We start from the raw sequence: 27,460 nt of genomic DNA, 5'->3' as shown, positions 1-27,460 counted from the left end.
TAGGCTAGAGGAATTCGAAATCCCACAGGTAACGCCGGAAGAAGTAAAGAAAGCCTTGGGAGATATGCAAAGGGGAAAGGCAGCTGGGGAGGATGACGTAACAGCAGATTTGTTGAAGGATGGTGGGCAGATTGTTCTAGAGAAACTGGCCCCCCTGTATACACAATGCCTCATGACCTGGAGCATACCGGAATCTTGGAAGAACGCTAACATAATCCTAATCCATCAGAAAGGGGACGCCCAAGACTTGAAAAATTATAGACCGCTCAGCTTAGTGTCCGTTGCCTATAAAGTATTTACAAAGGTAATCGCAAATAGAATCCGGAACACCTTAGACTTCTGTCAACCAAAGGACAAGGCAGGATTTCGTAAAGGCTACTCAACAATAGACCACATTCACATTATCAATCAGGTGATAGAGAAATGTGCGGAATATGACCAACCCTTATATACAGTTTTCATTGATTACGAGAAAGCGTTTGATTCAGTCGAAACCTGGGCAGTCATGGAGGCAATATGGAATCAGGGTGTAGACGAGCAGTGTGTAAAAATACTGAAAGATATCTATAGCGGCTCCACAGCCACCGTACTCCACCATAAAGAAAGCAACAAAATCCCAATAAAGAAAGGCGTCAGGCAGGGACATACGATCTCTCCAATGCTATTCACAGCGTGTCTACACGAGGTATTCAGAGACCTGAATTGGAAAGAATTGGGGTTAAGAGTTAATGGAGAATACCTTAGTAACTTGCGCTTCGCTGATGATATTGCCTTGCTTAGTAACTCTTAGTAACCAATTACAGTGCATGCTCACAGACCTGGAGAGGCAAAGCAGAAGGGTGGGTTTAAAAATGAATGAGCAGAAAACTAATGTTTAACAGTCTCGGAAGAGAACAGCAGTTTACGATAGGTGGCGAGGCACTGCAAGTGGTAAGGGAATACATCCACTTATGGCAGGTAGTGACCGGGGACCCGGATCAAGAGACGGAAATAATCACAAGAATAAGAATGGGCTGGGGTGTGTTTGGCAGGCATTCTCTGATCATGAACAGCAGGTTACCATTATAACAGCTGTGTCTTACCAGTACTCACGTACGGGGAAGAAACCTGGAGGCTTACAAAAGGGGTTCTACTTAAATTGAGGACGACGCAACGAGCTAAGGAAAGAAGAACGATGGGTGTAAAGTTAAGGGACATATAAGGAGTTAAGGGACAATAAGGACATTAACAATAAGTTAAGTCACTTAACAGTAACAGTTAAGTCCCTTAACAATAAGTTAAGGGACAATAAGGACATATGATGATGAGGGAAGGTAACCGACGGTCATTAAGGGTTACGGAGTGGATTCCAAAAGGGAAACGAAGCAGGGGGCTGCAGAAAGTTAGGTGGGCGGATTAGATTAAGTTTGCAGGGACAACATGGTCACAATTAGTACATGACCGGGGTCGTTGGAGAAGCATGCGAGAGGCCTTTGTCCCGCACTCAGCGTAACCAGGCTAATGATGATGATCAATATCGCGTTTAACACATATATGCAGAAAGATTTTTAGCTGGAACGGACACAGAAGAGAAAGACAAACAGCAATGTGGAGGCGAAAATGAAAACAAGCCATGCATCCTGCGCTGAAAAGTAGGATAACCCTGCATTCTTAAAACAGATCAACGAAAGATACATCAGGCGTTTGTATATTGCTTAAAATCCATCAATTATCCTTTTGACAACAGCCAATAAAAAGCAGTCGAAATAGGAACCGAAAAAGACACAGGAATATACATATGAGATCTGCAGTGAGCAGGGCACTGAAACAAAACGAAAGTACTCTTTTCACGCTCTATTCACACATATCAGTAGGTGTATAATTAAACAAATAAATTGATGTATTCGCTCCAGTATCGTAAAATTACGTAGGGTTTCTATATACATGAAAGAACCAACCGTTTTAGGGATTACAGGTTAATGCGACTAAGAATTTGTTTTAATTTATACTTTGATTTCGCGAGAAAGGTACTTGCTGGTAGTTTATTGAGAGAGGAAGGGATGAAGTAATTACAAGTGCGCTGACTGTACTTGGTAGAGCAGCGGAGACAACGAGGAGGAACAAATTCGACCTTGTATTTGTGCGCCCAGAAATGCCTCAGGATGACCGTTTCCGTTAGAAGGGCGTTATAATCTGGCAGCTTTAAGGCTTTGAAACGCTCAATGCCGGTACTTAATCCTAAATCATAACCCATAGTTTGCAGAATAGATCGAAGGATAGAGTTAACTCTATTTTTCCATCGAATCGCGCAGTGACCGTGCACCGTTATCCCATAGCGAAGCATACCATAACCCAAAGCTTGTAAAGCCATTTTACGAACGCAGATTGGCATGTAATATCTGATATTGTATAATGTACCTGAAAATGCACGTAATCTTGAGCATATATGGGCCAGATGCGAATTCCATGTGAAGTCACTGTCGAGGAAAACGCGGAGGTATTTCACTTTTGAAACATATGGAACGGGTGATCAGGTGCAGGGGGAGCAAGATGATGAGTGTGCCAGTAATGGAAGGTTTAAACTGATTTTCTTGAAAATATTATGAAAACTTATAAGCTGTGTTTTCGAGGCGTTTACTTTAATGCCATTGTTATGAACCAGTTCATAACGCTAATCGTTGCATCATGTAAAAGGGAGATTGCATCTGAAAAACGGGTAGCTTGAGACAAGATAACTGTGTCGTCTGCGTATTGAAATGAAAAGTAGGGATAGCAGCGGCGAGGTCATTCACATGTAGATTGAGAAGAAGTGGACTTAATATAGATCCCTCAGGTACTCCGGCTTCTATTGAAAATGTAACGGTTTTGCTGGATAAAAGGCTGTACTTCAGGAACACTTAGAACAAGTATCAAGAAACCCAGATATTATCATGTTGCAAGAGACCCTCATTGAGGAAGTAAAGCTATCAGGTTACCGGTCCCACGCAAGCCCACCAAGCCTCCGGACCGCGGCCGGCAGTAACGGCAGGGGAGTTTGCACCTTGGCGAGAAACGGCATCGCGTACGTCGAGCATAAGTTAGCGAGCCAAAGCCCTATCGAGCACAGCATGGTAGAGGTGGTTACCGGGAAAAAGCAGAAGGAAAGCACTTTTCTCGTAAACGTGTACAGTAGCCCGTCGCACGGAAAGCAGAAATTCAAAGCACTGTTACACAAAGCGTGCAACGTCGCGGAGCCCGACAACAGGCTGATAATCTGCGGGGACTTTGACGCGCCGAATCAAGCCTGGGGTTACCCCAAAACATTGGCAAAGGGCAGAGACTTAATGCAAGATGCTACCGACTTGGGACTAAATCTAATCACCGACCCAGCATACCCTACAAGAATCGGCAACTCGATCCCCCGAGACACTTGGCCCGATCTCACTTTCGTCAGGAGTAACGGTGGTGGAATCGCGGACTTTGAATGGCGAAACACGGGCCACGAATTGGGAAGTGACCATTACATTGTGGAGGTCGCTGTCCCGCTCGGTGGTAACGACGAAGTTGGCAGAAGCTTTCGGAAACATAGATTTACTGACTGGGACGCGTTTCGAGGGTTGTTACCCGAGGAGCAGACCGAAATTACGGACATTGAGGAGTGGTTCACCGAGATTGTAAACAAGGTAGAAAAGGCCACTAAGGAAGTCGAGACGGACGAGCGTGTCCACAGGGTCGACAGCCGCCTCGCCCACCTCATCGCAGCCAAGCAGTCCATCCTGTCAAGGTGGAAGACGCAGAGGACAAACAGAAATGTACGCAAGAAGGTCGCCGAACTCAACCGCGAGATCGAGTCCCACAGCCGAGTGATATGCACTCAGCAATGGAATGAGGTTTGTAACGCAGCGGAAGACCAGATGCACTGCGGCAAGACGTGGAGTACGCTGAGGTATCTTTTGGATGCGACCACGACCAAGTCTCACCAGCACCACAACCTGGCCAAGATCATCCACAGGGCGCTGACCGAGCACGGGGAAGACGAAGCGAAGAAACGCCTCAACGACAAGTACCTCCCGGTCGCGTGTTTCTATTTACGCCCAAGCCCAGCGCTCGACCGCTGCGCCACTATGCGGTGCTCGCACAACCCACGTTTTAGGTACTTTTTTACCGAAGCGTCACGGCACGCGCCCTAGATCCTACTAGGTACGTCCCTAGGCACTAGGGAGATGTGGTACGCCTGGGGCGCGCACGCCCAGTCGGCTCAGCCAGGCTCAGCCCAAGCCCGCCTTGCCTGCATTCCCAATGTTTGGGCGCGTGTAGGTAAGCTTCTTGTTGTTTTTTTCCTCCATGTCACGCGACACTTTGTTTAATATGCGTAATGTGTGGCGCCTGTGCCTTGCTACTATTTCGCCTGGAAGAGAGGCAGTGATGTGAAGAAGGACGCTTCATTGCAGCGATGATATGGCTGGTGCGAGAAACGTTCCATGCCACACGATTATCCCAGCTTTTGTAGATCGAAGCGCCTCGCGCACCATATACACCTTCTTAGCATGTCCTTTTAACCCCTTATCCATACTGAACAATTTTGTCGTGTGTTACTTCTAGCGCGCGCACGCAACTTTTATTTCGGAGTAGCCTAGGCGGCGTGTATTGAAAAACCCACACGCCTTTAGCGACGCGATCACTTGTATCAAGTGCGAGTGCTACACATGTAGAACGTATTGTTTCGTAATAAACTGGTAGACACTCGTGCCGCCCCTCTTCAAGGTTCCAACATAAATGTTCTTTTTTTTTAGAACAGTATCAAACGTGGCTTCATATCAATGAAAGCTATCCCCGATGAACTTTTAGCGACTATACTTTGCTGCGATTTAAAACGCGACAATGTATTTTGCATTATTCGTCATTTCATTATTTTGTCACACCATGTTGCACTCCTGTATTCCCGTTTCACATGGTGAATTCGCGTGTGCAGAATCATATACGCGAGAAACCATGTGAGCCGCGCAATTTTCCGAAACTCGGTGCGAATCCGCATTTGTGATAATTGCATAATTGATAAATGCATAATTGCAAATGCTCAAGCAGCAGCCAAAAATTAAGTTATAAGTATGCTCAATGTATGAGGGGCAGTGCTGCAGTTGAACCGCATTTGTATGAAGAGGCCGTACTATTACTTTTATTTGATCTTTGAATGGAGGCCGTATAGCTACATTTCTGGTAGTGCAAATTACAAAGAAAAAAAAGCGCTGAACCTTTCAAAAAGCCCACAACATTGCAAAGGCTCAAATTTTCTGAATAGCCTCATAGGCCTCTTACCACACTGATGTGCTCAGTGGCATTTCCAGCCACATAGATGGGAAAGGGTGCAGTGCCTGAGCGGAGTTTCAAGGTGTTGCTTACTTAAATGAATTTTTTTTTCTAAGTTTTCATGGGCCTCCTGAAGCTCCGATCCTACAATCAGTGTACACTGACAATTTGTAGAAAAAAAGTTTGTTGTGTTAATCATTGTAGCAGCTCCACTAGACTTTGCGATTGTCTAATGCAAGGTTGTCCCACTTCAAGGCTTTCCGTTTTTGCAGGTCGTGAAAACGCTGTCATGAAAATGCATTCAAAGAACGGGATACAGAGCGTTGATGTGACCAAGCACAGAGTTGTTGTGTAGGCGATATTATTATTGACAGACACCTTCCGTTGCTTATCATGTGGTGAAGTGCATATTTCCCACTCAAAGTGCTGTGAACGTGCCATGGGGGATTAAGTGAAGTGACCCCCTGTTTTGAGTTTCTCCCCTGACAATAATTTACTTGTAGCACAGAGAGAAAGACACGCTATCTTTTGTACAAAAAGGTGCCTGCAATAGTATGGCTCTGGCCTGCTGCTCCACCCATTCCTTTTACTTATTGGCAAAGTGCATTATAGCTACTGGGAGAGTTCATATTGAAGACAATGAGAAGGGTTGGAGAGTCAGTGGCAAGAGAGAATGTTAAAGGTCTAACACGGCTTCAGGTGTGTATCGGGCACTGTTTTGTCAGGCACCAGATATATTTTTTTCTTTGAAGAGAATATTTTGTAACATCTGGGTGCTAGCTATGTGCACCTTTCTGGTAGTTTTAGGATCGCACTCAACAAAACTCCTGCGATATCCATCCAAATTAGTATAACAAAAGGTGCATAGTACTAAATGCACTGTCAGGAACAAATAGAGACTACTTAACTATACTATATGTTAAAACAATTTTATGTGGATAATAAATACATATTTTCTCAGATAAGGGGATTCCAGTAATATTAGTCTCAGTAAATTACAGGTGTACATCTTCAAATTCTTAATGAACATGCCAACAAAATTTAATGCAAATTTGTCTTTACTTTGGAATCATGTGATTGCCAAATTGCACCTACCTCGTGCAGGAAGAATATTTGACAGAAGCTTCATAAGTGGCACCAGTTCAAAGATATTCCAGATGCAGTGACATCCTGCTCTCTATTCTACGCGCCTATCTATGTTTGGTCAGTGTGTGAAAATTTGGTGTGCAACTTTTAATTCCGATGCACATTTCTTGAAGCTGCTGCCAGTTGACATACATACTAACAAATACTTTCCCGACTGGCTAGCTTTGACTTTCATTACTACATGGCCTCTAAAAGTAATAGATAAAAATCTAATTAGCAAGCTGTTTGCATGTTCATAAGCAATTTCAATATATGCACCTGATGTCCACCACAGCAAATAATAGATTACTGGAAGAAATGCACAAATATATACAACTCTTTTTTTACATTTACTTGACTGAAACACATGGTATGTGTAAAAGCTACTGCAGTGTTGCAGTATATGTATACTACCTGATGTCCTGAGAGAGCCAGATGGTTTGGCATCCATTCCCAAGTTACAACACAGACATATCTGTGCACTCCAGTGCAGTTTGCACTCCTTGAGAAGCTTTTGTTTCCACCGGATAGAAAACCGCTAAGAGTAAGAGGTTTCTGGCTTGGTAACAAGTGAAACAAGACCTAGGTCCCTCCATAATGCCAAACAGCTCAAGTGCTGACTAGTAAAATAAGCCTATGGATTGAAATATATAAATCACTTGCTGTCACACAAAGTGCGTGTTTTCTTGTGAAGTAATTTATTCAATGTACCTTAGACTCTTCAAGGAAGCATTGTGTAAGGTGTGGGTTACATGACCAATAACACATAATACTACATAACTTCCGTCACAAGCTTGAGGTGAATTTTTTGCAGTAGTGCTGTATTATGGATTAGTCCGATTAGTCCATAATTTGTTCATTTTGTGATGTGCTGCACTTCCTTCTTCACTCGCAGTCAAATGCTCTTTTAGTGCTTTTTTCGCAAACATATTTTGTTGTTGCATATTTTTGTTCACTTGGGTTGGAACCTTGTTTTGTATTTTGCAATTTGCTTTGTTGCATTACATTTCGATGTTACTAGTTTGCTTGTACTTTCATTGTAATAATTAAACCCCCCTTACTCAATGCCCTTTGGGCCTGTAAGGTATTTTAAATAATTACATAATCATTCTCGGAAATAAAAGTCTTGAAGCAATCTCATGCCAATAATTAAAAAGTGAGCAGTCCCTACAGATCATTTCAAGTTAATCAAGCGCAACACATAGTGCAAAGAAAGTTAAGGCACCGAAACTGCAATTTCTATCATGAAGAAATTTTTAAATTATTAAATAAAAAATGTCAATGTGTTGTATATGTGTATACACTAGGTCCAGTACGAGCTACATTTTACGGTGCAGTTGTTAAATATGTGCTTGCTGTAAATGATACTTGATGTCTTAAACACCCCACCGAGCACTTGTATCAAACAGTAATGAGGACACCCATTCTTTTATGAAAAAGATTCATTTTTATTGCACAACCAGAAATTACATTCAACAATGTATATATGCATCACAGTACGTCTATTCTTAAACAGTAATTACTCTACTTTTTGGGTGACATGGTAAAAACTGCAATACACAATGCAACAAAAAAAGGCTTAGTCTTCCACACCAAAAACAAAATTGCTCAACACCAGTGAGAAGCAACCACTAATAGTATTATAGTGGAAATGCTCACACTAGCATGTTGCTTAGAGAGGAGAAAAAATAGACTAATGTAAGTGCATGTTGGAGATTTCACCTTTTAAATTTTTTCAATTTATCAGACTGGGGCTGCAAAATTGGTTCGCTTCACAGCAGTACGAACTGCACTTACTAATTGAACCATGATGATCAGTGATTTGCAAGTCTGTAACCTTATATCTTAATAATTTATGCTGCATGTACTGCTGCCTTGCTTGTGCTCTCAACTATGTGCACAGGCAGCATTTTCAGCCAGCTACGTACCCAGCCACTCGCCGAACAAGCTGACTGGACAGGTGGTCTAGCCTGCAAGATAAAAATATGACACGTTTTACAGGTCAGCCAAGAAACCAACTAGCCCACCTTGCACCTGAAAATTGCTTTGCTTAGGCACTGAAACGAAATGGCTTCATTTTCCCATTTTTCCCCTCGAAGAATTATTTACACAGTCTCAGGGTACTTTTGTCCTCGTCACAGTCATTAGAACGGCTTTCATTGTCTTGACATTTGTCACTGCTCACAACCTGCCCTTTGCTAAGTGATACACTCCGAGCGAAGTGGCCTTCGTAATTACTAGTTTTATGGCACATGAGTATCCACAAAAAGCTTGAGGGGCCCGGACACACTTTCTATGAAAACTGAAATATGCATTGCATCGAGCACATTGCCCTTCCCAAAGGCCTGCCAGAAATAATTTTTCAGGTTGGCCGAATATTTTCGGAGATACGAAAAGGATTCTGCATAGTTGTCACCTCTTTGGTTAACAGTGACAATATTCAACCGAGCCATACAGAATTCATCCCTGATACATGCTCAATGTCAATGTGGCCATCCTTTCTACAAAGCTTCACAGAGGCCGCATACATTAGTGTATCGGAAATGATTATTCTTCTGAATAAGAACAATAGAAATATAAGCTTTCACCATCACAAAACCCAGTGTGATTGTACCAAAGCACAGGTTGCCACCTTACTTGTTCATTTTGCACCCAGGATGTCATCAAGTTACGGATATGATAGCGTCGAACAACCATGCCTGGCAGCGCCAATGAGAAAAGCAATGTTGAACAGCGAAACGTTGCTCTTCATAGTGGTACAGGCTGGAAGAACTGAAGCATTTTGACTCCGTGAAGTTCAAAATATAGAAAACAAAGAAGATGCTGGAATCTTCTTCGCTCCCACATTGGCTACATGAGCACTAATTTAACAAGAGATAGTTAGAAACACTTGTACTTGTTCAAGACATCTTTACATATAGGGTGTGTTCAGATAAGGACCGACTGGGGAGGTCCTTATGTCTCTTCTCTGGTTCTGAATTGCCCTTGAGAGTTTTTTTGGTGTTTTACAATATCTGTCAGTGTTTATTGCTGTCTCAGCAGGCAGAAAGTTGACCAACAGTACCCTTTTTCAATCCCAAAACGCAGTTGCCATGACTTTACCGGCAGACTGTGTTAGAATTTTTGTGGCTGGGGCAAAGAGGGATGCCGCAACTCGCGGGACTGTTTAGTCCCAGGTGTAAAGTGGAATGCCATGGTACCCATCTTGCACACACCTTCTGATATTGCAACATTTCCAGTAAAATCCTGTGGATGGTGCAGCCTCGGGAACCAAAATGCAGAGAGTACCCAGAGTGACCCTCCGATGTTCATGCATGACCTCAATCTTCCCGACTGTCTCTTCGGAAACTGACGCCCTACCGCTCCTTTCTTTGTCGTGAATTTCAGTACAGCCGGCTGTAAACTCTCTTCACCACTCGCAAACATTCTTGACATCCATGAACAAGTGGTCACACACTTCCATCAATTACCTATGAATTTTAACCTGCTTAACGCCTTTTGCAATAAAAAAATTTAATAACTGCGCGAACTTCACACTTGGCAGTAGCGTTCAACGGGAGCTTCATTTTCAATGGCTGCCAAACCAAGACTGAGCATCCAAGCAAAGCGCACACAGGCTTATTTGGGAGTGGAGGAAGCGCCACTCACAACAGTGTGGCCAACACCGTATTAACAGTTTCTCTATGTCTCCCAACATAGGAGAACTTTCATTAGGAATTTTCTTCGTATGTACAATAACAAAATCAAAATTACATTCATATTATATTCCAAGCTCGCTGCTTTTCTGTTAGTAAGGAAAAGCGACTTTTTGCCTCTTCTAAGCCACGAAATGACATGAGCTTGGGTTTTCAGTAGGGGGTGTGCAAATATAAAATTTTTGAATATGATTACTTACAATCGAATATCAAATGATGTGCACATGCATTTATTAGCAAGTTGGTTTAACATGTTGGAACACTGAAATTACATTGTCATTGGTACAAAAATAAACTAGTAAGGTATACTAAAAGATTGTTATCTTGAAAATTGAATAATTTCCGCTGGTTGTCTGTTCTCACCAACCTGCGCCCTGTTATACACGCATGAATTTCCTGGAAACTCGGAGGCAATTGACTCTGTACCTGCCCAAACTCATCGAATTTGCTGACAAGCAATAAGCTCAGGATTGCAACCTGCAAAAGAGTGCACCCTCGCTGTTTACAAATCCGTGTCCTTTGCCAGAGAGAGGTTAGCTTTCCTGCACAGCTTAGAAGTCAAGCGGCTAAGCATGTTTTACAAATGGAATTTTGCCAGCTGCCTAAAATCGCGAAATTCAGCACAAGTTCACGCACTTGATTACATTGGTTAAAACAAAACGTTATGAAACAGGTTTACTTCTGCACCGAAATAAATATCTTCAATTTATTTCAAATATTCCTATCCAATAGAATATTCAAAAATTATCGAGTACTTATTGTTGAGTCAGGTACGATTAAAAATATTCAATATTTTTGAATATTCGCACACCCCTAGTTTTCAGGGCTCCTGTATTAATATTTCACCTACCATATGTTAAGGTAGCAGGCACACAAGAGAGCGCATAGCAAGCTGGGGAAGGCTGGTCTGGGAAACTACTACTGGCACTACTCTCTAAAATGCTTCGTTTATATTATCGGTGCACCAGCCAGTGGGAAATCGCAATGACACTGCTGTAGTAGAGGAGTCATGTGTGTGTGATTAGTTAATGACAGTCACAAAAGATGTCCAGAACATTTTTCTGTTAACTAACATATTTGTATTAGGCAGAAAAACCTTTCCACACATTGTAACCAAGACTACTTTCCCCACCTACGTCCATGTTTCGCACAGAAAAAATCTTGAATAAGATGAAGTGCTAAAATGTCACGTCCATGTTTCAGAATGTTCTAACTTAAAAAGCGAGTGGTATAGAGAATGCAGTTTCGTACACATTGAAAAGTCATCTATACAACCTCTGTCATAGAATTAAGGTAAGTTGAGTTTAATCGTAGCACGGCATGAACAAAGATGTTAACTTTCCGCTTTCACATACAAGAAAAAATTGGTGGCTTACTTGGCATTTTGAAATGATGGCTTAAACTTCAAAGAATTCATGCGGAAACTCCACAGGTGCTGTCCAAATATGCATAATCATTGTGCCACTTGCTCATCTCCACGCAACCCAGTACCACTATCAATCTTATCAAACCTTATCCGGCCGGTCAGTACAAATGCTTACCAACCCTTATAAGTCATTATCAATCTTATCGCAAATGATTGGGTCCTTATTAACACTTATCTGTCCTTATGGGACACAATCCAACTGCTATCAACTACTATCAACCTTACTAGTATTGCTCTGATCATTATAAGCCCTTTTTAGCACTTCATCCACCCACACTGAACCAGTAGCAACCATGACAAGACCCATACTACCCCTCATCACTCCTTATATCAATTCATTGACTGCTTGTCTATCTGTGCTGCGAGATGCAAAGCACATGAGCCCTTGGGGATCAGTGGCATTTCGGTCGGTGAACGAACCCTCAACGCAAGGCGCATCCCGTGACCACTGATATGCATTGGGGATGTGGCGTGTTTGGCATTACATTTTCCCAAAGTCTGAGTTTTCATGATATGCACAACGCTCCAAGATGGCTCTACACGTGGTCCTAGAGATGGCTTTTATTCCACCATCATCAAATCTTTCAATAAAGCCTTCACAGAAACTGTTCTTGATATTTGTTTTGTACTGCCGGTACAACATTCATATGGTTCAGCTATATTCAGAAAGCGTGGGTATTTAGCCCAGTGCATAAGACACTCAGTTTTGGAGCGTGGGGTCTTATGGCGTTTTTCACTGGTCGATCTGGAGCGGCCGCCGAAATCCTCGAGCGAGCGCTCGGGTTTCACAAATCCGAATCGGCCAGTGGAGCGCAAGAACGCTCCGCGGCGGATCACACAGGAAGTGTGCGTACACGTCGCACGAACCGGTTCCGAAAACCATGCCCTACTTCCGTTCTGTACGTTTCCACGGCAACCAAACTCGCCGTTCCCCATGTGTAATTTGACCGTGGCAGTCGCATAGTCCGTCATTTCCATATGTCGCGCCCGCAAGGATTGTGCATGGACAACATGCATAGAAGGCTTCGTACAGCACCTGCGTCACTTCGTAATCGCTGTCGTCCGGGCTTTCATCGCTCGCGAGCGCTACAGCAGCACCGAACGCAGCCATATTGCGAAGCAACACAATGTTGTGCGTACCAAGCGGGTACCGATTTCGCTTGAAGACGGAAGTGACGCGAGCTATTTCCGCCCGAATCCGCGCCTCGGCGGCGGAGCAAGTGAGAGCGATCCGGCGCGGAGCGAGTTGATCCGAAACGACCAGTGGAACGCGCGAAACCGCTCCAGATCGACCAGTGAAATTCGGATTCGTTGCCGCGGAGCAAGAAATACTGCTCCGAATCGACCAGTGAAAAACGCCATTAGGTTCAAAATTCAATCATGCCAACGTTTTTCTTTTCGTATTTATTTTCTTTTACACATTAATTTCTCTACAGCGATTCATCTTACATGACGGATGGGTGGGTTTCGTGGTTGGGTACGCCTAGAACTGCTAACGTATGGAAAATCTTTTGCTCTGTTCGTAATGTGCTACATAACTTACAAAAGAGTGTATTTGCCATTTTTTTATCGCTAGGAACTGAATGGTAAATGTAAAAAAAAATCATGTCAGAATATCAACTATCTTTGTCTTCAAAAAATAATAATTTCCGATTTCTGTAAAATTACTTGACGTTCATCTCTTGTGATTAGTTTCCTGCAAGATTATGTTGCTATGTCTTGTTATTGATAAAAATATGCAACATATATACTAAGGTACTCACTTCACTGTTCAACGATGGGGGTAGTTATCAAGGTCAACAGCATACTTATTCCAATTTTGCTTCCAAGAAAACAAATTTCACAGTAGCTGGAGTTGGTGGCAATCATGCACAGGCAGCCAGAATCATTATTGTGATAAAGGGCCATTTCGAAGCTATGATGAGGCTAATAGAGATTGACTAATTTATCATTCAAAAAATAAATTATGGGTTTTTACGTGTCAAAACCGCTTCCTGATTATGAGGCACGCCGTAGTGGAGGACTCCGGAAATTTTGACCACCTGGGGTTCTTTAACGTGCACCTAAATGGGTGTTTTCGCATTTCGCCCCCGTCGAAATGGGGCCACCGTGGCCGGGATTAGATCCCGCGACCTCCATGCTCAGCAGCCCAACACCATAGCCAACACCATAGGTTTCAAGAAGACGACGAGGATGGCGTTAAGAATGACGTGGATTAACCGAAGACGAAAGAAGATAAAGAAGTATCCGGTGAGATGGAGAGCGACGATTGGTGGAGAAGAGAAGAAGACGAAGAGAAGGATTACGTGGACTAACAAGAAGGCTATAAAAGGGCGAGGAAGGGCGAGACACGGGGGGAGAAGAAAGCAGCGGAGACTCGGCGGGTGAGGGACGGTTCGACCGGAAGAGAGCGACGCCGGCTAGTGCTCCGGTGAGCTCGCGTTCTACGGCTTTGCTCCGCAGACTTCCTGCCGTTCCTGAGCCCGTTCCGGGGAGTCCACGGAGGACGCCACCACCTGCTACGGCCAGGGGTGTCTCTACTGCTGTTGCCACCCTTCCGGGTGGTGCCCCAACGCCAACATCATCGGCCACACCTCCACGGGCGCTCGGACCGGGAGCGTGTACGACGCAACCAACGACGCCTCCAGCGACGCCAGTCCTCGAACGTCGAACGCCACTCCGACGCCGGCTACGGGACCCACACCACGCCACATACGCACCGAACCAGACGTGAGCACGAACTCCAACCACTCTCAATAGAACGCTAGTGGCAGTGTTACCGGTTCGTGTGTACTGATAGTTTTTGTATCTTGTGTGTTACTTTTGTTAGGTTTGTGTGCTGTTCGTTTCACGTGGGTTGTATTAAATGCGCGTCTGTGTGGGTACACCTGTCGCCTAGTCCATTCTTTCGGCCAGAGTGTTCTCCGGAGGAGATCCGTGACAATGCACACTGCACAACGTATAAGGAATTTCCTTGGTCGGATCGCACAACGTAATGTTCTTTCGCATACTGAATTAACCATAATTCAATAGACTTATAGTGAAATGTTTAATGTGTAGAAAACTACTTTCTATACCATGCGCTCTTCAAGTTGCAAAATTTTGCGGCCTGATAATGCGATTTTCACACTTTTTTATTGTTGAGATTTCTTCTGTGACAAAGTAGTCTCTCTCCAATTCTGTGGGATGGTTTTCCTGCCTAAAATAAATATTTGGAACTGCTTCTACAATCTGTCCTTATCTAAACACACCCAGCTGACTCCTCCACTACAGTTGCGTCACCTCCCACTAGGCATATACACTGGTCATGTATATGGGATGAATTTCAGATATCAAGCTTAATTAGGGAGCAGTGGTAGTAGTACTTCACCCAGAGTAGCCTTATGCTTGTGTCACACAGGCACCCACAAACTTCTTTACGATAAGAGAGTTCGACCTCAAGGAAGTTGTGATTTTGTCACGGCCTATAAAAGAAGCCGCGAGAGGTGCATTCAGTACAAGAATGTAACTAACTGCTAATAATGCTTGTAGCTATTACAATGAACGCTCTTTCTACAAAAGTATTATTCAATATATTTGATGCACGAAACATGCACCTCATTAAAAAACAAAATGCGCTCGCTAAACAGCAGTGCTGACAGCCACACTAGCCACACTGTGCTTATCGACATTTTCCTTTGCGGTGTAGTGAGTAGGCTCTGCGTTCGGCGATCCAAACTGCTGCAAACTATACGAAAACGCAACATTTCTTGCAATGGTCACCTTGTGAGCATTCTTATTTTGTCTACCCCTGCATGACTAGCACGACAAAGGCCGCATTTACATTTACACAACGCAAGTGGGCAGTAAAAAATTGGGCTGACTGAGCCCCACGTGACCGCTCTTACATGAACTTGCTTCTGACAAGTCCAGACAACGATGACACACGGTGTCGAGCCAAGACACCAACGCGTCCTAACTGAGCTTCTGGTTCGTTTTTGTCTGCAAAAGCACTATTTCGTGGGTCTTATTGCTACGATGAGGTTGGGCTGCACAGTGCTTGTTTTGGCCTCATCCTGATGCTATTGCCACTGCTGGCACCTAAATCGCGGTACACAGTGTTCCTGCACAAGTCTTGGCACTGGCGGGCCCGACCCTTCTAGGTGTGCATACACGCTGCAAACAAGTTTGGCAGCCCAACTCAACGCTTGTTCAGTCCAACCGGCTAATGTTTACATGAACTTGACAGGTACCGTATTTACTCAAATCTAGGCTGATTCCCTAAAGCCCAAAGCCAACAAAAAAATATATATTACCTCGAATGTAGGCCGAACAGAAAACGTGAGGACAGCGTTCACAAAATGCAAACAGCATTTATTGAATCTGAACGTGCAGAGCTCGTTCAACCTCATCATCGGTGCTAGACTCGTCGCTGTGTTCCTTGTCACTGTCACCTTCAAACAGTGCACTATCTTCGGTACTGTCAAGCACATTAGATATGCTGCACTTTCTAAAGTGCAGCACACGATCAAAGTACCTGGGATGTCGTCTCATGCTGCAGCTACCCAGCCCGCAAGCTGCGATTGTGATGCACGTTTGATGCGGCCCGTTGCCGTTAGCATGTGGTCTTTATCAGTCAACCCGTCCGTGTAATATTTCCGCAGACGATCCTTGAAAGGTTTGTTAATGCAGACATCAAGTGGCTGCAGCTGGCCCATCATGCCGCCCGGTATGACAGCGAGCTCCGTGTTCGCTTGGGCAAGCGCAGCCTTCACGTTGTTGGTCAAGTGCCCACGGTAAGAGTCGACGACAAGGAGCGAGTTCTTTGTCAAAAGGGCGCGTGGATGCCGTCGCCACACAATGTTAACCCACTCTTCCACCATCACACTCATCATCCACCTGTTCTGATTTGCCCGCACAATGACATTTCTTGGGAAAGTTTCTCGAGCAGGCAGTGTCTTCCTTTTAAATATCATATAAGGAGGGAGTTTATGTCCATCAGCTCTGCAGCACAGCATCACAGTTGCGCGCTACTTCCCGTAGCCCGCAGAGTGCACCTTCACCTCCTTGGCACCCTTTTCATTCACAGTGTACGCCACTGGCATATCAAAATACACAGCCGTCTGGTCGCCGTTGTCGATTTGCCCAAGGTTGTAGCCTGCTGCTTCTCTCTTTCGCAGCATGTAGCGCTGAAACGCTATCAGCTTTTCTTCGAAATCACTTGGCAGCTTATGGATGATTGAAGTGCGACGTCGGAGGCTGAAGCCGAAGCACTTCATGAATTTCTGAAGCCAGCCCCGGCTGGCTTTGAAATCATTTTGCGTTAGGCCTCGCTCCCTCGAAAGTTCTCTAGCTTTCGCTTGGAGCACTTTTGTTGTCACTGGAAGGGCAGCTGCTCTCTGCGTCCAAACAAAGTCGGCCAAAAGTGTCTCCACTTCGTGGTGACGGCCTTTCTTTGGTCTGCTAAATACCATCCTTGCTGTGGCGCTCGCAAAAAGCTGCTGTCGTCCCTTCCAACGACGGATGTTTTTCTCGTTGACGCCGAAGTCCTGCCTTTGACTGCACATGCAACCACCTTGGCACCCTCATCTGTGTGCGAAGCAGGACCATCCACTTGGCACGAAGACGTAGGGCAGGAGACGCAGACAATCTCCACAGCGCCAGAGGTGCAAGAAGAGATGGCTGACTTGGGCCAAATACATCTGGTACGAGGTTTTGATAGCATTTTCCTTTACAAAATGTGATGAGCTCAATTCTGAACAGGTTTGATTCAACACTATCAACATAGAAAAGATGCGTCCATCACACAATTACACCAGCATTTATAGTACTATGCATTACACGACTTGTCTATATCCACTAATTCCTCTTAGTATTGATTTGAAAGTTAGGAACTTGGATTTCACTAGCTGTTCTCTCTGCTTTCTACAGCAGTGGGAAGAGTAAATTTTTTTCCCTACACACTACAGTTTTTCCTTTTGTCAACCAATGCATGACCCTTACCTCCTTTTCAAACTTCTTTGCCACCAAAAAGCTTCTGCCTAAATGCTTACGTCTAGCATTATACAGCTCTTATAGTGTGCTAAGTATATCTAGAAATGTGAATAACATTTTAAGATATCCAATCAGGGCTACATGCAACTTTTCCACCTTTCAGCTTATTTAACCTAGCCAGTGCCACTCGGCTTCCATTACCAGTTGGTGCCCAAACATCAATAACGGGTAAGGCGTCCAAAGGAAGGCATTCACTTTAAATGATTAGGAGGGGGAACAGTGATAAGCTCATCTGGGCTTTTCTTAACAAAAAATATTACTATAATTTTGGCATGCAGTAAAATACCTACAACTTTTGAAGAATATCACTAAACTGTCAGCGCTGTGTGCAATAAGCTCTCGCACACATTATAAAATGGTGGTTTCAGGGTTCGTGTGGTCGGAATACACTCGAGATATTTGCAGTTTACGTTTCACTGCAGTCTTTGCGTTACTTGTGTAACTAGTGTGACCACACAGCAGTGCCCACTTTGATTCAGATAAATGTTTGTTACTTACTCTTCATAGTGACAGCTAGAAATAAATGATAAAAACAGCTTTTACTTAATCTCCCCACACTTTAAGGGGGGGGGGGTCAGAAATAACCTTTTGTTTCTTAGCAGAAAGGACTGAAATTTGGCACACATACTGCACATTGCAATAAAGAGACAAACTTAAAATTTCACTAACATATCTTCATTAGTTCTTGTTTCATAAATATTTATGAGAATTTACAAGTTTCTTGCATGTGAAAAGCCTGGCACAGTAACAAAACATGGTAGGGAGCTGCGAATAAACGGTATGTTTGCCCAAATGTCTAATCTACATCAAGGCAGTGTTCGATTTTTTTTTCATGCCCAAATAACTTTTTGTTCAACATGAGATGCATGTGACTGTGCTTCCCTGCATAGTGCCGTGTAGTTATTGTGAAATAATAAAATAAAGAAAAGACAAAGAAAGGTTTCAAGACTGTCCAGTTGTACAGCATAGTTTATGGATCACAGTAAGGCAAACTAAATCTAAATAGTCTAAATCCAAGTCCAAGTCTAAATCCAAATCCAAGTCTAAATATTTTAAGGCAGTTTGTCGTGTGCGTATCATAGCCACGCACGCTTATATCGCCTTCCGCTTCTCTACCACGGTTGCGCTTTAAAACAACGGCGCGAAATTTTGCTTCAGAGACTTTCCTTTCCTTCGTTCTTCTCCGCCCTTAAACTGGCTCTCTTAACTACTACACGCAGAGACAAAGCAACAACGCGCGCATTAGATCCCATAGATGAGATGAATATTTACAATTATTATTAGGGTTATAATTATATTCGAGTGCTGATTGCTGTACTATCGTTTGTTAACTAAGCTTCCCTCAAGTCTAAATATTTTAAGGCAGTTTGTCGTGTGCGTATCATAGCCACGCACGCTTATATCGCCTTCCGTTTCTCTACCACGGGTGCGCTTAAAACCACGGTGCTGCAATTTTGCTTTCCTTTCCTTCCTTATTCTCCGCCCTTAAACTGGCTCTCTTAACTACTACACGCAGAGACAAAGCAACAACGCGCGCCTTAGATCCGATAGATGAGATGAATATTTACAATTATTATTAGGGTTATAATTATATTCAAGTGCTGATTGCTGTACTATCGTTTGTTAACTAAGCTTTCCCTCAAGTCTAAATATTTAAAGGCAGTTTGTCGTGTGCGTATCATAGCCACGCACGCTTATATCGCCTTCCGTTTCTCCACCACGGGTGCACTTAAAACCACGGTGCTGCAATTTTGCTTTCCTTTCCTTCCTTATTCTCCGCCCTTAAACTAGCTCTCTTAACTACTACACGCAGAGACAAAGCACCCGCGCGCACATGCGATCCCATAGATGAGATGAATATATATATATATATATATATATATATATATATATATATATATATATATATATATATATATATATATATATATATATATATATATATATATAGCAAATTATAAGTCATAGCTCTCGTAGTATAGCCTTCCGGGACGTTTCCTTTTTTTCTTTTTTTTTCGAAAGTAGTTCTATTAGGCTTATTATAATTACACGGAGGTATTTCGCCCTCGTCAGCCGCAGTCCTTGAGATAGCTATTCTGGCGGCTAGCTTCCCACGCTATGCGTGCCGCCCTCGCACCTGTTTAAGCTTTTCCTAGACGCTAGAGTTATACTATGTCCGCGCAACCTTGAGCGATCGGAAGGCGCGTTTTCCCCGCTTGGCCGGCGGAGAGGGGAGGCTTTGTTCCGGCCGCAGAGCTCTCCACGCCTCAGTAAGGTGCCTGGTGGTGGTCTCGCGCGGACGATGCCCTCTCGGTGAGCGCATATTTCCCCCCTCATCTTTTAAGAGGTTCAATACTTACAAGCATTTGTCTCGCAAACCATATTTCTTTCAAGGGAATTTTCCTCGTCTCAATAATCTCTCTCGTCGTATTCGAGTGCTGATGGCCGTGTTATTGTTTGTTAACGAAGCTTTCCCCTCAAGTCTAAATATTTTAAGGCAGTTTTCCGAGTCTCTAAAGGCGCTCGAGTTCGCTCTTCTCCTCGGGCGGTCATTTCTTTCCAAAAAAGTATGCCTTCCAACCACTCGGAGCAAAAAGCAACTATCGCGGACAACGTCAGCCCCTTTCCACATAAGTATGAGGCTCAGGGCAGGAGCTATGGCGCTTGAAAGTAACTTGGGCTTCACGAACCAACCGACTGAGCTATCTTTACGGGCAACATCCAAGGGTGACGAGTTCAAATCACCTCCCATGTTCCTTTTTTTTCTCCCCTTTTTTCTTTTTTCTTTCTTTTTAATGTCTTTTCCTTTATTTTATCACTGTACGGGAACCCTCCTAAAAAAATTATATATATCCTCAATTATGTATGGCCACACATGTGCAGGACATAAATACCAGGTTCTCTAGCCGAGTGCCATCCGTGCGGTATAACCGAGCTCAGATCGGTCCACCTTGACTGATCAAATAGGGCACCACTGTAGGTTAAATAAGGCGTACAACTCGTGCGGCACCCGCCGTGGTTGCTCAGTGACTATGGTGTTAGACTGCTGAGCCCAAGGTCGCGGGATCGTGTCCCGGCCACGGCGGCCGCATTTCGATGGGGGCGAAATGCGAAAACACCCGTGCACTTAGAATTAGGTGCAGGTTAAAGAATCCCAGGTGGTCGTAATTTCCGGAGTCCTCCACTACGGCGTGCCTCATAATCAGAAAGTGGTTTTGTCATGTAAAACCTCATAATTTAAATTTTTTAATTTAACTCGTGCGGGGACGGTAGAGTATCCGTTCTCCCGTGCAAGAGGACCGTGGTTCAAATCCCGGTGCCGCGCAATTCTCCACCGGAAAATACCAAAAAAAAACCGTGTGTTGAGAAAATTGCACAAACATGACTGGACTGGAGTGCGGCCTGATCCCGGTGACCAGAACCGGTAACGCACTCTCTCACCAGAGCAGGATTGGCTACCCTGGTGCACTACTTGGCCACAACCTCGTATATGAATACAACAATCAAACCCCGGCCCTCAGTCCGCAGTAGCCGCGAAGCAACTGACCACGGCGGCGGTCAGATCTGTGACGCTGCAGAGGGTGCTAAGAATACCTGGCTCCGGAGAGGCCGCCTTTGGAATCTGAACCTGGCAACGTTTAATGTTAGAACGTTATCTAGTGAGGCGAGTCTAGCAGTGTTATTGGAGGAATTAGAGGGTAGCGAATGGGATATAATAGGGCTCGGTGAGGTTAGGAGGACAAAAGAAGCATATACAGTGCTAAAAAGCGGGCACGTACTGTGCCACGGGGGCTTAGCGGAGAGACGAGAACTAGGAGTCGGATTCCTGATTAATAAGGAAATAGCTGGTAACATACAGGAATTCTATAGCATTAACGAGAGGGTGGCAGTTCTTGTTGTGAAACTTAATAAGAGGTACAAATTGAAGGTGGTACAAGTCTATGTCCCTACATGCAGTCATGATGACCAGGAAGTCGAAAGCTTTTATGAAGACGTGGAACCAGCGATGGGTAAAGTCAAAACAAAATACACTATACTGATGGGCGACTTCAATGCCAGGGTAGGCAAGAAGCAGGCTGGAGACAAGTCAGTGGGGGAATATGACATAGGCTCTAGGAATAGCAGAGGAGAGTTATTAGTAGAGTTTGCAGAACAGAATAATATGCGGATAATGAATACCTTTTTCCGCAAACGGGTTAGTCGAAAGTGGACGTGGAGGAGCCCGAATGGTGAGACTAGAAATGAAATAGACTTCATACTCTTCGCGAACCCTGGCATCATACAAGATGTAGACGTGCTCGGCAATGTACGCTGCAGTGACCATTGGATGGTAAGAACTCGAATTAGCCTAGACTTGAGGAGGGAACGTAAGAAACTAGTACACAAGAAGCCAATCAATGTGTTAGCGGTAAGAGGGAAACTAGAGGAATTCCGGATCAAGCTACAGAACAGGTTTTCGGCTTTAACTCAGGAAGAGGACCTTCGTGTTGAAGCAATGAACGACAATCTTATGGGCATCATTAATGAGTGCGCAATAGAAGTCGGTGGTAATGCCGTTAGACAGGAGACCAGTAAGCTATCGCGGGAGACGAAAGATCTGATCAAGAAACGCCAATGTATGAAAGCCTCTAACCCTACAGCTAGAATAGAACTGGCAGAACTTTCGAAGTTAATCAACAAGCGTAAGACAGCGGACATCAGGAACTATATTATGGATAGAATTGAACAGGCTCTCAGGAACGGAGGAAGCCTAAAAACAATGAAGAAGAAACTAGGAATAGGCAAGAATCAGATGTGTGCGTTAAGAGACAAAGCCGGCAATATCGTTACTAATATGGATGAGATAGTTCAAGTGGCTGAGGAGTTCTATAGAGATTTATACAGTACCAGTGGCACCCACGACGATAGTGGAAGAGAGAATAGCCTAGAGGAAATCGAAATCCAACAGATAACGCCAGAAGAAGTAAAGAAAGCCTTAGGAGCTATGCAAAGGGGGAAGGCAGCTGGGGAGGATCAGGTAACAGCAGATCTGGTGAAGGATGGTGGTCAGATTGTTCTAGAGAAACTGGCCACCCTGTATACGCAATGCCTCATAACGTCGAGCGTACCGGAGTCTTGGAAGAACGCTAACATATTCCTAATCCATAAGAAAGGGGACGCAAAAGACTTGAAAAATTATAGACCGATCAGCTTACTGTCCGTTGCCTACAAAGTATTTACTAAGGTAATCGCAAATAGGATCAGGAACGCCTTAGACTTCTGTCAACCAAAGGACCAGGCAGGATTCCGTAAAGGGTACTCAACAATAGACCATATTCACACTATCAATCAAGTGATAGAGAAATGTGCCGAATATAACGAACCCTTATATATAGCTTTCATTGATTACGAGAAAGCGTTTGATTCAGTCGAAACCTCAGCAATCATGGAGGCATTACGGAATCAGGGTGTAGATGAGCCATATGTAAAGATACTGGAAGATATCTATGGCGGCTCCACAGCCACCGTAGTCCTCCACAAAGAAAGCAACAAAATCCCAATAAAGAAAGGCGTCAGACAGGGAGATACGATCTCTCCAATGCTATTCACAGCATGTTTACAGGAGGTATTCCGAGACCTGGAGTCGGAAGAATCGGGGATAAAAGTTGATGGCGAATACCTTAGCAACTTGCGATTCGCTGATGATATTGCCTTGCTTAGTAACTCAGGAGACCAATTGCAATGTATGCTCACTGACGTGGAGAGGCAAAGCAGAAGGGTGGGTCTGAAAATTAATCTGCAAAAAACTAAAGTAATGTTTAACAGTCTCGGAATTGAACAGCAGTTTACGATAGGTAGCGAGGCACTGAAGTGGTAAGGGAATACATCTAATTAGGGCAGGTAGTGACCACGGATCCGGATCATGAGACTGAAATAACCAGAAGAATAAGAATGGGCTGGGGTGCGTTTGGCAGATATTCTCAATTCATGAACAGCAGGTTGCCACTATCCCTCAAAAGGAAAGTGTATAACAGCTGTGTGTTACCAGTACTAACATATGGGGCAGAAACCTGGAGCCTTACGAAAAGGGTTCTACTTAAATTGAGGACGACGCAACGAGCTATGGAAAGAAGAATGATAGGTGTAACGTTAAGGGATAAGAAAAGAGCAGATTGGGTGAGGGAACAAACGCGAGTTAATGACATCTTAGTTGAAATCAAGAAAAAGAAATGGGCATGGGCAGGACAAGTAATGAGGAGGGAAGATAACCGATGGTCATTAAGGGTTACGGACTGGATTCCAAGGGAAGGGAAGCGTAGCAGGGGGCGGCAGAAAGTTAGGTGGGCGGATGAGATTAAGAAGTTTGCAGGGACGGCATGGCCACAATTAGTACATGACCGGGGTTGTTGGAGAAATATGGCAGAGGCCTTTGCCGTGCAGTGGGCGTAACTAGGTTGATGATGATGATGATGATGTCATTCAGGACCAGACACTGGGTTATATCTCCATTTCTTCAAATGAAATGCAGATCAGAAATTATGGGTTATGCAGAAATTTAGCACAAATTTGATGGTGCCTGTGATTTGTCAATTTTCTAATCGGCATGCCTATAGACACCAATTGGAATTTTACCATCTCAATTTCTGTGCAAGCAAGTGGCACTTGATGAATTGGAAGAAGTGTAGCCCTTATATATCCATTACTGCTCATTGCATTAGGAACTGTATGAAATGACAGGTTTGCTGCAACATTCTATTAGTTCATGTGGTAGCCTGTCACAAATCCAACCAAGTGTAGAGACTATGAAGGGTTGCACAGTACAGTTTCTCCCCTAAGTGAAGGCTTTTGTACTTTAAGGTAGATATGATACATGACTTTACTAGCAGTTTTGAATATTGTGCAATTCTATATTTGCAACAAAAATAGTTTTTCAAAGTGTAATAATCGGTCTTTTTGATTCCGCTTTGTCGCAATACTATTGTGTCATGCGGTGAATCATATATACGATTCAGTGAAGCATACCAGGAATGCAAGAGGCACTGTAACAGAACTTGGAATGCATTCGCTTACGTGTGTGCACGCGCTGGCTACAGTGTCAGTATGAGCACCAAGATGTCTATTAGGTGTAATCGAGATGACTAATTAAAATGAAAGCACTGTTATGGCACCATCCCCTTTATTCTTCTAGTCATAGCTGTAGTCTAATTGTTAATGCGTGCACTGTTTTACTTTTGTTTCTTCTCATTAACTTACTGCATTCACAAAGGCAGTTTCACCATGCTTTGCTATCAGTTAACCTCTTTATAGCTTTTGACATTTATTTAACAAGTCCTACAGCACCAAAGTTTGGTCTCATTCTTCCACAGAACAATTAGTACAATATTCAGTAGTTACATTCCATAACCCCCTGTTTCTCCCAGATAAATAAAAGACGTTCACTCATTCGTTCATTCATTCATTCATTCATTCATTCATTCATTCATTCATTCATTCATTCATTCATTCATTCATTCAAGTTTGCAGCGAATTCTCTACACAACAGCTATTCAATATTTGGTTCAAGAATAGTCATCCAAAATGAATATTTGCTTCGAGCTCAAAATCCACTATTCGCACATGCCAAATAAAATGACTGTGTGCAAACAGCTTGTGCATATTGTGGCCTCTACAGCACCTAAAATACACCTTTAGGTGCATTTTTGGGTGTTTTATATAGCCTTTTTTATTGGCTTTTTTAATGACTTTTCATTTCACCACAAGGGTGGTATCATTTTATTCGCATTGAAATGATCTAGGGGGGCATGCTATTTTTAGTACTCTTGCACCATCATGAAAATTACATTCACGTATAGTACTCGCTGCTAATTAGAAAAAATTTCATAGTAAATGCAAGATTGTTTTCTTGTCCGTAAAATGCTTCCAAATGAATAAAAATGGCATCACCCTCTACAGTAGGTCTTTAGCAATGGTGTCATGCGTTTATTCTTTTGGTTTAGCAAGACGAAATCATCAAAAAACACCGTAACGAGTTTGAAATGAATTTGACTTGAGACCTCAATATTTTTTGAACTGCTACAGCTATCAAAAATTTAATTACAGATTTGAATGCATGAAAAATTACCCCAGACAGTGGAGTTTATTCAAGATTCGCCCAAAAATAGGAAACAGATTTTTAGAACCCATGTCCCCCCTTAAATGCACTAGAAACGTCTGTGTTCTCTTCCAAATACTCGACGAGGCTCTTTTGCTCCAGATCTGCCCGTTGCTGTTCAGCGAAGTCTTCTGCGCTTATTATTCCAAGGAAGGCATCGTCATCCTTGTCATCTTGCAGCAATTGGCATCAGTGTTTTAGTCTGGACTTGTAGATTATAGTGATGTCATATTCTTGCAGTCTGAGGCCCCACCGCATCGGGTGTCGTGAAGGGTCATTTAAATTCGCTAGCCAACACAATGTGTGATGGTCGCTGACGACATTTAATGGCCTGCCATATAGGTAAGGGCGGAATTTTGCTATACTTAGAATGACGACGAGCCTTGCCTTTTCAGTCGTGGAATAATTGCCTTCCGCTTTTGACAGGGACCGGGTAGTATAAGCTATCACCGGTTCAAGCCCATCTTTCCTTTGGACTAGGACGGCACCGAGGCCTAGGCTACTGGTGTCAGTGTGGATTTCGTTGAAGTGCGCAAGTACCGGCGGTGACTGCATGTGCCGTTTGAGTTCTCGAAATGCGTCGGCCTGCGGCGTTTCCCACTTGAACTCGACACACATTTCGTTAGATTTGTCAACGGCTCAGCGATGCGTCAAGTCTTTGACAAATCACCTGTAGTAGGCACACATGCCAAGGAATCTACGCACTGCCTTCTTGTCGATGGGCTGCGGGAACTTTGCGATGGCAGCTGTCTTCTGTGGGTTGGGGAGGACTCTAGATTTGCTGATGATGTGGCCTAGGAACAAAAGCTTGTCATAAGCAAAGCGGCACTTTCGTGCCTTCAGAGTAAACCCTAATGACTTGATGGCCTCTAGCACTGTCGATAGCCGCTTAAGGTGATTGTCCAAATTTCCGGTGAAGACAACGACTTCATCCAAGTAAACAAGACAGGTCTGTTACTTTAATCCTGATAAAACCGCATCCATCGCGTGATGGAACATTGCAGGCACCGAGCACAGTTGAAACGGCATAACCTTGAACTCATAGAGGCTGTGTGGCATGATGAAGGCGGTTTTTTCGCGATCTCTCTAGTGAATTTCTACTTCCCAGTAGCCAGACTTGAGGTCCATCAACGAGACGTATTTAGCGTTTCAGCGCCGATCCAATGCGTTGTCTATCTGAGGAAGGGGGTATACGTCCATCTTTGTGAGCTTGTTCAATCAACGATAATCATCGCAGAAATGTAGGGTTCTGTCTTTTTTCTTCACCAAGACAACCGGGGATGCCCACGGGCTTTTCGATGGATGGTGATGTTGTCGTGCAGCATTTTGTCGACTTGTTGCCTAATAGCTTCACATTCTCGCGTCGAAACTCAATAAGGGCCCTGGCGAAGTGATTGAGTGCACTCTTTGGTTATTATGTGATGCTTTGCGACTGTTGTTTGTCGAATCCTTGATGACGTCGAAAAGCAGTCTTTGTATCATTGCAGAAGACTTGTGAGCTCGGGGACACTTACTCAGGGAGAGACTTGGATTTATGTCGTCGAGAACTATGGTCGTTGGGGTAGATGCGGCAGAATGTGAGAGGAGTGATGCATTGCTGGTTTCCCCAATTTCCTCGGCTGTATACAATCGTCGTGCCCTTGTTTATGTGCTTGAACTCCTGGCTGAAGTTTGTCAGCATCACTTTCACGGTTCCTCCATTAAGTCGAGTGATCCCTCTTGCGGTGCAAATTTCACGATCAAGCAGTAGGCGTTGATCTCGCTCGAAGACGCCTTCTAAGTCTA

The sequence above is a fragment of the Dermacentor variabilis genome, chromosome 3, assembly GCF_050947875.1.
Source record: "Dermacentor variabilis isolate Ectoservices chromosome 3, ASM5094787v1, whole genome shotgun sequence".
In the NCBI taxonomy this organism is placed as follows: Eukaryota; Metazoa; Arthropoda; class Arachnida; order Ixodida; family Ixodidae; genus Dermacentor; species Dermacentor variabilis.
This window is presented reverse-complemented; position numbering follows the sequence as displayed.